The sequence below is a fragment of the Macaca nemestrina genome, chromosome 1, assembly GCF_043159975.1.
Source record: "Macaca nemestrina isolate mMacNem1 chromosome 1, mMacNem.hap1, whole genome shotgun sequence".
In the NCBI taxonomy this organism is placed as follows: domain Eukaryota; kingdom Metazoa; phylum Chordata; class Mammalia; order Primates; family Cercopithecidae; genus Macaca; species Macaca nemestrina.
In genome coordinates this window covers 151,006,480-151,022,419 of record NC_092125.1, presented here as the reverse complement: position 1 = coordinate 151,022,419, position 15,940 = coordinate 151,006,480, and the positions used below count along the sequence as shown (strand labels likewise).

The 15,940-nt window shown below is 37.4% G+C and overlaps 1 long non-coding RNA gene across 4 annotated transcripts in view; it reads right to left on the bottom strand.

Moving 5' to 3' along the window:
- Positions 1 to 15,940, bottom strand: part of LOC105482728 (uncharacterized) — a 65,414-nt gene that overhangs the window by 30,555 nt on the left and 18,919 nt on the right. For 3 of the 4 annotated variants that reach the window (XR_011619433.1, XR_987818.2, XR_011619437.1), the window contains exon 2: positions 5,109 to 5,468. The exons of the other annotated variant lie outside the window; for it this stretch is intronic. This is a non-coding gene — a long non-coding RNA (uncharacterized lncRNA). The remainder of the gene's footprint in view (positions 1 to 5,108; positions 5,469 to 15,940) is intronic. 4 annotated transcript variants of the gene reach the window in all.

Genomic DNA, 15,940 nt, shown 5'->3' with positions numbered 1-15,940 from the left:
GAGGCATGGAGTTGAGAAAGGATTAAGCATTCAGATAACAGCACTACAGAGTGGCCTGGCATATAACTCGCAAAGACAGAGAGGGTAGAAAGTGGCCTTCCATGTCACTCAGTTCACACCATTGATCCCAAGTATGGAAGATGCTGCCTCTGAAACCAAAAGATATCTGCCTGGATATTTCATTTTGCTTTTAGTGATAGGAAGGGCCACATATCCCAAACTACTGCAGACCACTGAATCTTTATAATTTTCACTGGGCTCCTTATTAAATAGAGTTTATTTCTCAGGATATATATACTATGAGTCCTATTAAGACCTCCAGTATACTTACTAATTCTTGCTTAGCTTAACTACTTAATTGATGTCAATGGTAAAGTGAACCACTGTGGCATTCTGTGAAAAGTAGAGATAGTCAGATCCCTTCAAACTATATTATGACAGAGGTTGGGTGTGGTGGCTCATGCCTGTAATCCAAGAACTTTGGGAGGCCAAGGCAGGTGGATCACTTGAGGTCAGGAGTTAGAGATCAGCCTAGCAAACATGGCAAAACCATGTCTCTACTAAAAATACAAAAATTAGCCAGGCATGGTAGCCCCGCCTGTAATCCCTGCTTCTTAGGATGCAGAGGTGGGAGGATCAGTTGAGCCCAGGAGGCAGAGGTTGCAGTGAGCTGAAGTTGCACCACTGTACTCAGCCTGGATGACAGAGTGAGATCCTGAAAAAAGAAGAAAAAGAAAGAAAAGAAAGAAAGAGAGAAAGAGAGAGAGAAAGAAAGAAAGAGAACGAGTAAGAGAAAGAGAGAAAAAGAAAGAGAAAGAAAGAAAGAAAGAAAAGAAAGAAAGAAAGAAAGAAAGAAAGAAAGAAAGAAAGAAAGAAAAGAAAGAAAGAAAGAAAGAAAGAAAGAAAGAAAGAAAGAAAGAAAGAAAGAAAGAAAGAAAGAAAGAAAGAAAGAAAGAGAGAAAGAAAGAAAGATTCCATAGAAATGTATCTACCACTGAGGCAAAGTACTTTGAGAAAACAAAGAGGATGGAGGAATAGGGATTTCCTCTACATTTTTCAGGCCAGAGCAGTCTTTTTTTCCCAGTTAATTTGGCCAGAGAAACAGGCTGGTGAACATGACAAAACCCCATCTCTGCTGAAAATACAAAAATTATCCAGGTGTGGTGGCATGGGTGTGTAGTCCCAGCTACTCGGGAGGCTGAGGCAGGATAATTGCATGAACCTGGGGTGGAGGTTGCAGTGAGCCGAGATGGTGCCACTGAACTCCACCCTGGGTAACAGAGTGAGACTCTGTCTCAAAAGAAAAAAACAAACAGCCAGCCCCCCTCAAAAAAAAATACCAAAACTATATTATGACAGAACAAGGGAAAGTAACAAGTCCAGGGTTAGACCATAAATGTATATTGTTGCAGTATTGGGGGCTACATGAATGCAAACTGGTCACATACTATAAAAACTAAGGCTATTCTAATCTAGTCTAGCAAAGATACTAACACAGCAGCTGCAAGTGGGGCTATTACTTGATTGAATTTGTGTTAATATATTGTCATTCTCTAGGATTCATCTGGGTTTTGTGTGGTTATTGTGATGAATTAAATGGGATATGATTGGGACTACCATCTCTGAAACCTGTAGGTTCTAAGGATCACACTAAACTCTGATATTTTCTCCAGAATGCTATCTTGTTTTTAACTTCTATTTTGGCTTAGGAGGGGATGGAGGCAGTTTTAGAGGCTTCCCTGGGTCCTCTCTACTATGGTATAATTAATTCACAGTCCAAAGAATCCATGTAAGTATTCTGCCTTCTGCAAAATGTTTCTATTCCACTTCTAACTTGAATGTTTGGAAACTGACCACTAGGTTTGTCTGTGGAAAATGTGGACCTACTGCCAAGTGGTCCTGGGCTAAGTATCTATTTATTACCAGGCTCCCATACCCATATGCCTGCATCCTAACAAAGGGAATAATCTGGATCACCGAGGATCATTGTCAACTAGAACCTTGCGTCTAACAGTCTCTAAATACCTGTATATCTCCATTTTCACAGTATATGGTTACTTAAGGAAGTCATCCCAGTAGCTTTGGAGAAGTTCTGGTGAACTTTCACCATTTTCATAATGTTGCAGGGTACTTCCACCTGGGAAACCAGCCTGTCCTCTTAATGGGTGCTGGATTTGAATACCGGCAAATCCAGAAACTAGGCAAAAGATCATGACTTTTTATTATAGCAGCTTCCCTCAGCCTTATAAGCATGCAATCTTGACTTCTTTTAATTATTTAGATTGAGAACACCCTTGTTAGTTGCTCATCTTCATTGCCCTTGCATATACTATGTTTTGTAATCATCTCCATAGTTTTCTGTAAGTCAGCGCTGCCTCCTACCTACCGTCACTTCAATTTGCTGCTCATTAAGATAACTGTACGCATTGCTCTGATAGTTAAACATTTCCATCTACCTCTATTATCATTATTATTTTAGTCCTATGATCTCCATTATTATCATGAAGCCCTATTCAGTATAACATATTCTATGGTCAGTTCTGGTCTAGACAGCTATCACTGAGATTCCTGGAATATTCCTTATGGTTTTGATAAATGGAGTGTCTTTGGAGACTCTCTGTGGAATGTAATTGGCAAGTAGTATTTCCATCCTTAAGAGTATAACTCCTACCATATGCATTCTTCTGACCTTTTGGCCACTTCTTCCACCACCTTTCATGCTAATTCCTGCATTTCTATTTTTTGGTTTTTTGTTTTGTTTTGTTTTTGTTTTTGTTTTTGTTTTGAGATGGAGTATTTCTCTGTTGCCAAGGTTGGAGTGTAATGATGTGATCTCAGCTCACTGCAACCTCCGACTCCTGGGTTCAATCAATTCTCCTGTCTCAGCCTCCCAAGTAGCTGGGATTACAGGTGCCCACCACCATGTTTGGCTAACTTTTGTACTTTTTAGTAGAGATGGGGTTTCGTGATGTTTGCCAGGCTAGTCTTGAACTCCTGACCTCAGATGATCTGCTCACCTCAGCCTCCCAAAGTGTTGAGATTACAGGTGTGAACCATTGTGCCTGGCTTGATAAACTCTCTCTTATTCAACTTTATGGTCTACTACCTACTCTCTGGACACCATACATACTTCTCTGGCTTCTATGGACATATGTTGGCTAAGTTCTGTAGTTTCCTTGGGGTATAGGTTCTTTGTTTCCTCTATAGCTGCAGCATACCCTCAGCTAAGTTATATTGTACCTTCACCTTATTTATTGGTCTGGTGACCAGGAGGGGTGCATTGTCTTGCAAGACAGAAGTCTTTGACGTGTCTTCAAATGATGATTAGTGCTACCCCTTAGCAGGAAAAAAATAGGCCATTTCTGGAGGCCTGGGTAGTTCAGCAGAACCTAGAGATTAAAATTCTGCGTGAATAGATCCAGATGTTTCCATCTCAAAAGGTTAGGTTCCACTCCTCAATCAGGGCCCTGATCTTGTCATAATAGAATTGCTAGAATTGAAATTCAACCTTTCCTAAAGTTTAACTACCCTTATAACTAAGCTCTGGGCCAAATCCTTAGCAGTTTTATTCCTCTATGTGCAGGAGAGGAGATTCTTTTTATATGCTACTTATGACAATGCCTGGGGAGGTACTCAGCTGTAAGCCATCAGCAGTAAGTACTCCTAGCTACTAACTAGCAGAATAAATGCCTATGTTCAGAAAACAACAACCTCAGTGACTGGTCATATCATCCACCAGAAAAGAAGGGACTGCTTCTTCTTCCTCTTCTTCTTCTTCTTCTTTTTTTTTTTTAAGATAGTGGATGTTTTATCATTTTAATTATTGATAAAAATGGCCAAAATTGAAATTACAAAGAGCAAAAGAAAAATTATACAATGGAGTTTTATGAAGGACAAAATACATGAGATCAAAAGCCAATGCAGCAGCATTGGCCTTGGATTGCAGAAGGGCACCTACTCTGTTGAAACCAGAGGGAAAGAGGAAAGATGAGTGTAATGGAGGAAGGTTTCTAGGTTTGTTGGCAAGCAGTGGACTGATTGTTATCTGATGGAAATGAAGTAGGAGGCAGAATTGTGTTTTAAGAAAGAAAGAGTCATTGGCCAGTAGTATTTTTTAGGAGAACAGAGAAATGTTGCAAAGCTTTCATTAATGAAAAAAATTTTGTTTTCCTCTTTTTAAGTTCAGGGGTACATGTGCAGGTTTGTTATACAGGTAAATTGTGTCATGGGTGTTTTTTTTTAATTGTACAGATTATTTCATCACCCAGGTATTAAGCCTAGTACCCTTTAGTTATTTTCCTGATCTTCTCCCTCCTCCCGCTCTCTACCCTCCTCTAGGCTTCATTGTGTGTTGTTCCTCTCTATGTGTCCTTGTGTTCTCATCAATTAGCTCTCACTTATAAGTGAGAACATGTGATATTTGGCTAATGAAAAGAATTTCATTGTGCCCCTACTGTGCGCTTTTATATAAAGTAGGAAAATGAACTATCCAGAGAAGCATGGTAAAAATGACAGGCATTGTTGAGGTCTCAGATGAAGTTGGTGGTCAAGAATGTTTTGTACAGTCTCCCCTGCTTTGTGACTTAAGCCTTCAGTAGTACTCAGCTGAGTCAGAACAGCACAGAAAGAATGCATACCTGACCTAATGTAGAGTGAAATTTTGTCATATGGGCTTAACAAAAGCGGAGGTGAGTGGGATACTGGTGGAGTGTTATACATGGAATTAGAAGAAAACAGGACAAAATCAGAAGATACTAATAAATGGACATGTAACAGACAATCACAATTATATGTTACAATGGCTGCATTAAAAAGAGTTGAACATGCAATCTGAAAATACAAATTGTTTTAGAAAAGTGATTGGGCACAGGAGTGAATTAGATCATAAGATCTAAGGTGGCCCTTAGAGTAGATGGTGGAGGTGAGATCAAGAGAAGTCATTGCAGATGACGAAGTCAGTGAACCCACTGCCAAATAGTGAAATCAGCAGTTTTTCTATTCTCGTCATGATTGGCCTTTCAGTCGTATTCAATACCATTAATATCTTGTTCCTGAAATAATCGTACCTTAATTTCTGTGCCATTGCACATAACTGGCTTCCCTCTTACCTCTCCATTCTCTTCTTCTCTCCTGCCTTTGTTAGTTCTTCTTTAACTTCTTTAATGTCTTTTCATGCAGTCCTGTTCTCACTCTAAATTTCTTCCTAGGGTGATTCCATTTAAACATATGGATTCAAGTACTTCTGTGTACTGATGATCCTCAAATTTACTTCTCTTGTCAAGGCATTTCCTTTCAGCTCCAGACTCACATGTGGTCATCCACATCTATATACGGCTTTGTCTCATCTTCTCATCAACATCTTCAAAACTGAATTTTTGATCTTTCCCATGAACTTGGTCCTCTTCCAGACTTATCCATCTAATTAGGTCATTCATATCTACAATTGGATGTTTCATTTTTATCCATACCTGTAAATTTCAAGATAGGAATGCAGCATATTCAGTTACCTTTCTCAATTCTTCTCTTCTCCTTGTATCCATTCCCTGTGACTTGTGACTGCATTTTCCCCACTGGAGACAGAGTGTACTTCTCTACTTCTTGACTTAGGGCTCAGCATGTGACTTGCTTTGACCAAAGAGATTTTATCTGATGTGTTGCAAGCAGAGGTATGAAATGTGTTGTCACGGCTGGGTTTGCCCTTTTACTCTCTGCCATCATTACTAGAAGAACAAATCCTGCTGGCTTGAGGAAATCGAGATGCACATAGAATAAACCTCTCCCAGTAGCCAGAAGTACCTGTAGCCTAAAGGAAAGCCATCCTGCCAACTCTTAGACTGCAGTGTGAGAATAACTGTCTCAAGTCACTGAGCTTTAGGGTGGTATGTTGCTCAGTAATAGCCTGTAGCAGTAGCCAACTGATATAGTGAGTATATTAGGGATTTTGGTGCAGGGCAAAAAAGACCAGTTTGAAATGACACCCTCAATGATTTGATATACCATCAGACCTCTGTTAGGTGTTATGTAACCCCTATTTCTTTCCTGACCACTGGCCTACTAGTCCCTGGGTTGGAAAACAGATACAGATTTTAATTGAAGCCATGGGAGCAGATATGATTATTACCAAAGAGTGAGAAATGAAAGACATATGAAGTAAATTTCAAGCAGCACTCATATCTAAATTTAGGTAGAGTAGGAGAAACTATTAAAGGCAGGAAAAGACAATAACCAGAGAGAAGGAAAACTGGGATTTTGATTCTTCGTAGAAGACGGTCAAATAGTAAAATGGAAAAAAGGACACAGAGTTTTTTTTTTTTCCATAACCAAGTATTACAATTATATTCTAGGACATAACCAACATTAGCAAAAGAAAGTTTGTCTTTTTGCTGTATCACTATGAATTATCTGGGTGAGCTAGTGCCTTTTAGGAAATTATAGGATATGAAGAACTAAATATTTATTCTCCAAAATGGATGCAGGACCTTGTGGGGAGTGAGGGTAAAGTTGTTGAAAAAGTCAGATGGAACTAAGGCAAAGGAGAACTGTGTATGAGACTAGAGGGAACAATGACTCCAGCAGGCCTGTCCGTGGGGCACACTGAATGGTGAAGCAGCAGCATGGCACAGCAAGAAGGCCGGGCCCTCAGCTTGGATTTCTCTCCTGGTTCTACCACCTACAAGCTATGTGACCTTGATTCACCTTATTAACTTATGACATGGAAGCACCAACCTTATATGACTGTTTTGAATATTATGTGAGTTAATTCAAATAAAGTGTCTAGAACTGAGCCTGTCATATAATGAGTGCTTGAGTTGTTAGCCATATTATTGTGGACCTGTTCGATGTGTCAGAATCTGGTGACTTTTAGCCAATAACTGTTTGCTTTTTTTCCTGAATGCAGAGTTAAGTTTCATTTCTCAGATCGTCTTATAGTTAGATATGGCCATATGTGTAGTTCTTGCCAAAGGAATGTAAATAAATGATGGTTTCAACGTAAAATGAGGATTCTAAGGTTTGCCTACTCCATGCTGATGACAATGAGACCTAAGGGGGCAGTGAAGTCTCCTACATGAGGTAAGAAGCCTGAATCTCTAAATCACCATGTGTTGAAGAGACACCAGATATCCAGAAATATCTACATGTACAGGCATGTACAGGCATACCTCATTTTACTGCACTTTGCTTTATTACACTTTGCAGATATTGCATTTCCTTCCTTCCTTCCTTCCTTCCTTCCTTCCTTCCTTCCCTCCCTCCCTCCCTCCCTCCCTCCCTCCCTCCCTCCCTCCCCCTTCCTTCCTTCCTTCCTTCCTTCCTTCCTTCCTTCCTTCCTTCCTTCCTTCCTTCCTTCCTTCCTTTCTTTCTTTTTGATGGAGTCTTACTCTGTCTCCCAGGCTGGAGTGCAATGGCACAATCTCGGCTCACTGAAACCTTTGCCTCATAGGTTCAAGAGATTCTCCTGCCTCAGCCTCCCAAGTAGCTAGGATTACAGGCATCCACTACCACACCCAGCTAATTTTTGTATGTTTAGTAGAGGTAGGGTTTCACCATGTTGGTCAGGCTCATCTTGAACTCCTGATCTCTGGTGATCCACCCACCTCGGCCTCCCAAAGTGCTGGGATTACAGGTGTGAGTGACCACGCCCGGCCCAGATACTGCATTTTCAGCAAATTATAAAGATTCATGGCAAGCTCACATCAAGCAAGTCTATTGGTACCATTTTTTCCAATAGCTTGGGCTCATTTCATATCTCTGTGTCAAAATTGGGTAGTTCTAGAAATATTACAAACTTGATTATTATTATATCTGTCATAGTTATCTGTGATTAATAATAATTTATCTTACTATTGTAATTGTTTTAGGCAGCAAAAACGGTGCCCATATAAGATCACTAACTTAATTCATAAATACTATGTGTTCTGACTACTCTACTCACTGGTTGTTCCTTGGTCTCTCTCTCTCTTTCTTCTTGGGCCTCTCTGTTTTTTGAGACACAATATTGAAATTAGACATATTAATATCCCTCAATGGCCTCTATATGTTCAAGTGAAAGGAAATGTCACACATCTCTCGCTTTAAAGCAAAAGCTAGAAATGACTAAGCTTAGTGAGGAAAGCATGTCAAAAGCCAAGCTAGGCCAAAAGCTTGACAGTTAGCCAAGGTGTGAAAAGTTCTTGAAGAAATGAAAAATGCTACTCTAGTGGACACATGAATGATAAGAAACTGAAACAGTCCTATATCTGATATGAAGAAAGGTTTAGTGGTCTGGTTAGAAGATCAAAGCAGCCACAACATTCCCTTAATCCAAAGCCTAATCCAGTTCAAGGCCCTAACTTTCTTGAATTCTATGAAAACTGAGAGAGGAGAGGAAGCTACAGAAGAAAAGTTGGAAACTTGCAGAGATTTGTTCATGAGGTTTAAAGAAAGAAGCTGTCTTCATAACATAAAAGTGCAAGGTGAAGCAGCAAGTGCTGGTGGAGAAGCTGCAGCAAGTTATCCAGAAGATCTAAGATAATTAATGGGATGGCTACACTAAACAACACATTTTTCATGTAGATGAAACAGCCTTATTTTGAAAGAAGATGCCATCTAGGACTTTCCTAGCTAGAGAGGATGTCAGTGCCTAGCTTCAAAGCTCCAGAGACAGGCTGACTCGCTTGTTAGGGGCTAATGAAGCTGGTGACTATAAGTTGAAGCCAATGCTCAACTTAAAAGGGTCCCCCAAACCCAAGAGTCCTTAAGAATTATGCTAAATCTACTCTGCCTATTATATCTGACCCATTATATCTTTTCGGGACTATCTCTTTTGAGGAATATTCTCACCTAAAGAAATGCAATGGGTAAAAATAACAAAAAAACCTTACATCACATTCTACATTCTGATATCTATGTATTTCCTTGATAGTATGAGCCTAAAAAGCACTGGCATAATTCTAAACAATTCATACATCATTTGTCACATAAACAAATAGAACATTGCTCTTTAATTTGTTAATATAACTATGGTAAAAGCATTGCATATTATGCACCCATATCAAAAATTTATAATGCACGGAAACATGCAAACTTTAGTAAAGAAAACTCCAATGTTTTCTCAAATTTAACTGAGCAAAATATCTTCTTTGTAAAGCTTCTGTAAACATTTTTGAAGACATAGTTTTGCTGACTTCAATTTGAATGATGTTGGCAGAATATCCATTTTCAAAAACTCTAGGTGAGAGGGTGAATTGGCAAATACTTTTTGGAGGGCAAATTGGTGCGATGTCCATAAAAACCTCTAAATCAATAAGTCCACCTCTTGGAATTCCTCTTAAGAATTAAACCCCATAGGAACATGAGTGCAAAGGCTATCAGTATTATTGTATTAATAGCAGCACAAAAAACTAAAAATCACCTAAATTTATTTTAATAGGGGTTTGGTAAAAGAGGTTAGGTTATATTCATACTCTGTATATATTAGTTATTAGTAAATAATAAGCTATACATCAAAGAGAGTGCAAGCTTCAAATGGGCATGCATTTTTGTTTGCTAATGTATCTGTCTCCAGAAAATAGAAAAAGGTTCTGGCACATTATAGCTGCTTAGGAAATGTTTGGTGAATAAATGAAAATGCATTGTGATAAAAAGGCATCTGAGACATATTAAGTAAAAAAAAGTAATTTTTAGAATAATTCATATTCAAATTCATGGGCAAGTTCCAATTCATATTCAAAGAACTAAACATAGAGATAAAGAACCAGATGATACCCTTTACACTGCAACCAGAGGTTACCTCTGAGGTTTGGAATAGGAGTGGTGGGAATTAAGGGGAGAGCTTTGGTGGTACTTCCTGTACTTAGTTAGCTATTGATTGCCTCTTTTAAAACAAATATATATTCATATATTATTTAAAATATCATCATGGGTCTTTTGAAAATAATTTGAAATGATAATATAGGGTATTTATATTTTGAACAGGAAATAGTAATGTTAGCTAAAAACTTGCTGAGTGCTGATCATGCACTAGGCACTGTTTAGATACTTTACAAGTATTAACTCACCTATTCCTGACTCATTTAATCTTACGAGGGAAGTACTGGAACTATTACCATTGTACAGGCAAGGACACTAAAGATAAGGCACTCGTCTGCAGCCACATAGCTATCAAATGGGGAATTTAGGCTAGAAACCCTAGAAATTAGGCTTCAGAATGTACTATATCAATCATCCCATTGAAGCTGTGTTTGAATATTAGGTTGGTGCAAAAGTAATTGCGAGTTTTGCCATTATTGGCAAAAACCTCTGTGCTAACCTAGTAAAATCAATATTCTGAGTCAATGAGGAGCTGTTTGGAATAATGAGAAAGAAGAGAAGTACAATAAGTCTATGAAGGTTGGTAGCAAATCTCAAAATCAAATGCTGAAGTATTTGGATTGTTTTGATACTTAGCAGAGCAATAGGATCATGAGCTCCTTTAAGCTTGTTGATGTTTTTTGCAAGGAGAATAGAATAATTAGAAGACAGTAAATAAAATTGTTTCCCCACCCATACATCTTAGCTAATGTATTGGTAGGGGAAATGGATAGTGGTAAAGTATTCCAAAATCCATTATTGGAAACAAAGGGAGCAATATTTGGCAATGGTGGTCATAGTGCTGGTGAATAGAAACATCAAAACTAACTGAATTGTGTATTTTAATAGTATTAATGGTAATGGTAACAATAGAGATATTTTCAGGAAAGATTATTTCCTTAGTAAAGCTAAAGTCATCAGGTGGTCTAGCCAGGTCTGAATCACAGTCCCTGGCATCAGACATATGTGAACACCTCTGAAGCATTGTTCATTTCTTTGGCTGGGAATTCCCTTCACCTTCTTGAAATGGCAGATTCCTACTCATTTTTCAAGGTCACACTTGGAGTTATCTCTTCTATAGAATCTCCCTTGAGTATCCTCCAAGGAAAAGATAAAATATTCCCTCTTCTGTGTTTCCTTGCTCCTTTAGTCATCTTTGTACTATCACACTTGTTAGGTTGTCTTCTTGTCAGCTATCCACATAGGTATCACCCTGGATAGACTCCATGTGTTCTTTGAAATCTAGGGTCTTATTTTATTGTATCCTTGTTTGCCAAAAAAAACGTGTTCAGCAGATTAGGTACTTAAGAAATAGTAATTGAATAAATGCATGTATTTTAATTTATTTACTTAAGTATAACCCCACCTTATTAAAATAATTAAGATGTCCTAGAAAGTTAATTATGAGATAAGAAACATTCTAGCTTAAGTTTATTGAATATTTTATGACGGGCATTCTGTTAAATTACACACACACAAACACACACACAGTATCTCATTTCACCATTGGCCCATATAACTTCACCATTTCACAGCTGAATAAACTAAGGCTGAGAGAGGTTAACTTGGCCAAATAAGCAATAACTCTCAAAGTTTGGCTTCAACCTCCGGTTTGTTTGACTCCAAAGCTTACGATTTCATTAGGCGAAAATTAGAAGCCGTGAGAAAGATAAGCAAAGGCAACTTAAGTGTAAGAATAAAAAGTCTGCTGATTAGAGAAATGTGATCTCTACCACTTGTCTAGCAAAACAGCATGATGACTCTGGCACACACAATGTGCTAGTTCAAACCTCCATGCCAATCTTTCTAAATAAACCAGGGAATAAACCAACAATGATTGGCTGTAGCAACACTATCTTCTTCCCTGTATTTTAGTAACACTGACTCGTTACACTCCGTCTGTTCAGTTCACAATTTTGTTTCTTGTTCTATCCAGAAACTTGCCTTTGTTTTGTCAAAAGGTAGAAATAGTGCTAAAATAACTTCGGACATCTTATTTCCAGGTTGCAAAAGTAGAGACTCTAGCTGTAATGCATCAGGAAAAATAATATACTGTGGCTATTAACCATTAACTTTCAGTCGAGATACACATTCTAGCAGTCAGTCATCTGAAGCTGATAAATTCCAGACAACTTGCTTTGCATAAATTTTCAATGATTCTGTAGGATAAAATACTCCGAAGAAGAGTTGACTGATACAAATTATTTTTAAAGACCAGGGACAGCCAAGACCAGATTGTCTTACCTACTAATATTTTATATTTAGATAGATAATCTATCTGAATAATGAACAGGATGAAGAAAAATTCTCTAGAACTTAAAGTCTTTAATCATCTTATAACATATTGTAAGTTATTCAGGGAAGTATTTATGAGATGACTATTATTAATTTGCTTAGTTGATGACTGAAGTAGCATGGATCCTGCATGATAGAAAGTTTTACTTTAATTACCACAAGGTTAGCTGGAGATGCATCAAGCAATTTGAGGAGGCTCCTCCCCAAATTGGTTGGGAACAGGATTCATCATTCTCTTGTTTACATAAGAATTGATTGTGAATGGCTGATGTTGCATCTGCCTCTCACAAGATGTACTTTTAAAAAATACAAAAACTAGGTAATCTGCTTACTGGATAAGATAGTGGCCAACCTAATGCAACAGTAAAAATGGGTCCTGATCATTCTGTCAAGCATTAAATATTTTGCAGGTCTTTCTGCTGTGTTGCAAAAAAAAAAAAAAAAAAAAAGGAAGTTGGGTCTTATATTAAATTTTGCCCTGGGGCATTATTACTTTGAAAGTAATCCAAATATTTTGTTTATATTGGAAGGGTTCAGTGAGACATAGTTAACTGTGAATAGAATTCAAAACAATAACTCTGGAAAAGAACTATTCCCTTTGGTCAGAGGCTATTGTGTCAGCCGTTGTGCCGAGTCAATCAAAAAGAAGAAAGAGAGAGAACGCCAACTGTGAGAATGGAGCTGTCAAGCTGATTGACTAGATAGCAATATAAAATTTGAAATGTTCTATGTGATAAGGTAAACACGCAATTTTTATCTGAGCATTGGCAAAAGCTAAATGCAACAACTTGAAAATCTCATGGAAGTGTCATTAAGAAATATAGAGAAACAAAATTATTTCTGTATACAATTGAAAACAACAAAATTCACCTATTTAATGTCATTGTTTGATACCGTAGGGAGCTTTGAAGAAAAGTATTAAGACCAAATTTCAGAACTGAATGCATGTTTATAGTGGCTTTTTCTCTTTTCTACCACTTAGATAAACAAGTGCCTTGTCAAATCCACAAGGTTTGCTTTAGTAGTCAGTTACATTTATGTCAAGTATGTGACTTTTAGGAAAAACATTTTAATAGTGGAGCATTAGAGAACTCTTTTATTCCTGTTGATTTGAGTAATAAGACTGAAAACAATAGAAAATGTAACTTATTTCATTTGTGTTTTATTGCAAATTGCTGTTGAATTTCTTGTGCACTGGCATCAGCTGACTTTTCTGACGTTGTTAAGAAATAAAGCATGAGACATCACGCTGTCAGTAATAGGGCTGCCCTGGGCAGTCATTCACCACAAAACTCCTTGGATTGTTACTTTACTATAACTTGTGTCTCTTCTTTTTTTTTTTTCTGTCCCCCTTGCTGGAGTGCAGTGGCCGGATCTCAGCTCACTGCAAGCTCCGCCTCCCGGGTTCAGGCCATTCTCCTGCCTCAGCCTCCCGAGTAGCTGGGACTACAGGCGCCCGCCACCTCGCCCGGCTAGTTTTTTTGTATTTTTTAGTAGAGACGGGGTTTCGCTGTGCTAGCCAGGATGGTCTCGATCTCCTGACCTCGTGATCCACCCGTCTCGGCCTCCCAAAGTGCTGGGATTACAGGCTTGAGCCACCGCGCCCGGCCTTGTGTCTCTTCTTTTTCTTCACTTCAGATCTTAACTTGCCATCCATTTTCTATTTTTTTTTTTATTTGGCCTATATAGTTTTTGATTAACTTATGCTTTGCAAATTTAATTAAAATGGTCCATCTCATCACATTATTCATCATTTTTTCTGTTTCTTGATAGCTTTCATCATTAAGTCAAAAAATGTTTTCCTTCTCTTATTCAACCTTCTTGTTTAATCATTTTAATCACATATAAAATAATCTTCATTTGGCTTGTTCTGTTCTTCTGGTTCACTGACTGTCTCCCTTATTTTGAACTCTTTATATAAATTTGCAGTTTTGGTTTCAAGTTCACTGCCACATGTAGAAAATACATCTTTTGCCCCTCATTTTTATTTCATCTCTTTCTTTAAAATGCCACCTGAAAACACATTTTGCTCTATTTCCAGTTTTACAAGTTTCTGTCTATATTTCAGTATGTTTATAAAAACATTTTAAAGAGCATTTATATCTCCCCATTTTTCATTTTGTGGTTCAGTATATCATTTACTTTTTAAAGTATTTCTCAAGAAAATGTGCTTGTTATTGTCGCATCATTATCCCAATTGATGTCTGTGTGACCATTGAACACGTCAATCTAGTGTTCAACAGTCAATCATATTAGAAAGAAGCTAAAAAAATAAATCTGTAAAATTTATATTCACTGTTGAAAGAATTGTAACTGAACATTTGAAAAGATTTCTTTGGTTGAAAAAAGTTAGGAAATAATATGCTAGCATTTCAAATGCATTTTTTATTCATCTGTGAAATACTATGTTTTCTCAAATTCATTACTTGTATTTATTTTCTTGGAGAACAGTGAGTTCTAAACTGACAATTATTTTAATATCCTGTGAAAACTTATTTGTTGCAACTAGCAATCTTTATTTTAACCCACTGAGCACTGTACTTTATTAAATATATATTATTTATATATAATTACATTATTTATATATATGACTATATATAATGATTAAATACTATATAAACTTATTTCAGTGGTTATTCATCCAATAAAAACTACAGTACTATTTCAAACCTTGTCTGAAAATTGTAGTCTTTATTGGATGAATAAAGGTTAACTTGCAAGAACTGGATTTCGTATAGAAAGCCCTGCCAGCTACACTGTTCTTTGGATGCAGTGTGGTGTCTTGAAAGTCCTGGGAACCAGAAAAAGCCTGTCTCTGTTAGTGAGCTTTGTAATATTGAACAAAATATTTGTTCTTTCTGGTCTCCATTGCTTATTTTATAAAATGAGAAGATATGATTAAATTACCTTCAAAGCTCTTAATAGCTCTAAAACTTTGATGATCTTACAACTTTACACCCATTTTTAGAGAATCTTGATGAGGCAACATTATCTTTGGGGAAATCTTAAATATATGTATATGAAAACATGCACAAGGAATTTATGGTAAATAGGAATATAGTGTAAACAAGTAGTTTTATGAAGTGTAGGATGCCATGACTTTTTCAGTTAGTATTTTATATTAGATTGATAAATACAGTTATTTTATTCTGTGGTTTTTATGCAACAATCCATGATTCTTTAAACTTTGTAAAGACTTCAAAGTTTATAGTATAAAACTGTGATTACCCAAATAGCATCACCAAATCACTGTCTCTGTCTTTGCTCTGAAAACTCGCGTTGGCTGCTCTTGATTAGAAATGGAGATAAAATTAATTGCCTGATTTTTGATAGGGATTTTCAAAAGCTTAGCAGATTTTATTAGCTAATCCAAACAATCTCTGTGCAAGACAATTTGCTGCTTCTTTTCTCCTTCTCCCTGCCCCCTTCACTCTTTATAGTCTGGATCTGGAACAGCGGATTGACAGGTGAACACTGGGGCCAGAGAAACTGGTGCCTTTCCTTTCACAGAGTCCTTGTTCTTCTTAGCTTGGCTTATATCCTAATAACAAGGAAAAAGTCAGCATTTCACATCCCAAGGGCATGAACTTCCTGCCCTGCTTTGACTCAGGCAAAGAACATCTCCAGGCCCAGTGTCCTCTGGTGGGTAGAAGTATCCTTGCAATTTTTATCACATGGCCTGCCCTGCAGCTTCTTCTCCAGTACCATTCCATGATTACTAAATGCACAGATGTAAAAGAAACCTGCCAATGCCTTGAAGTGAAATCTCAGAACATCATAACATATCACGCTGAAAGCAATGTAATAAAAACAGGTA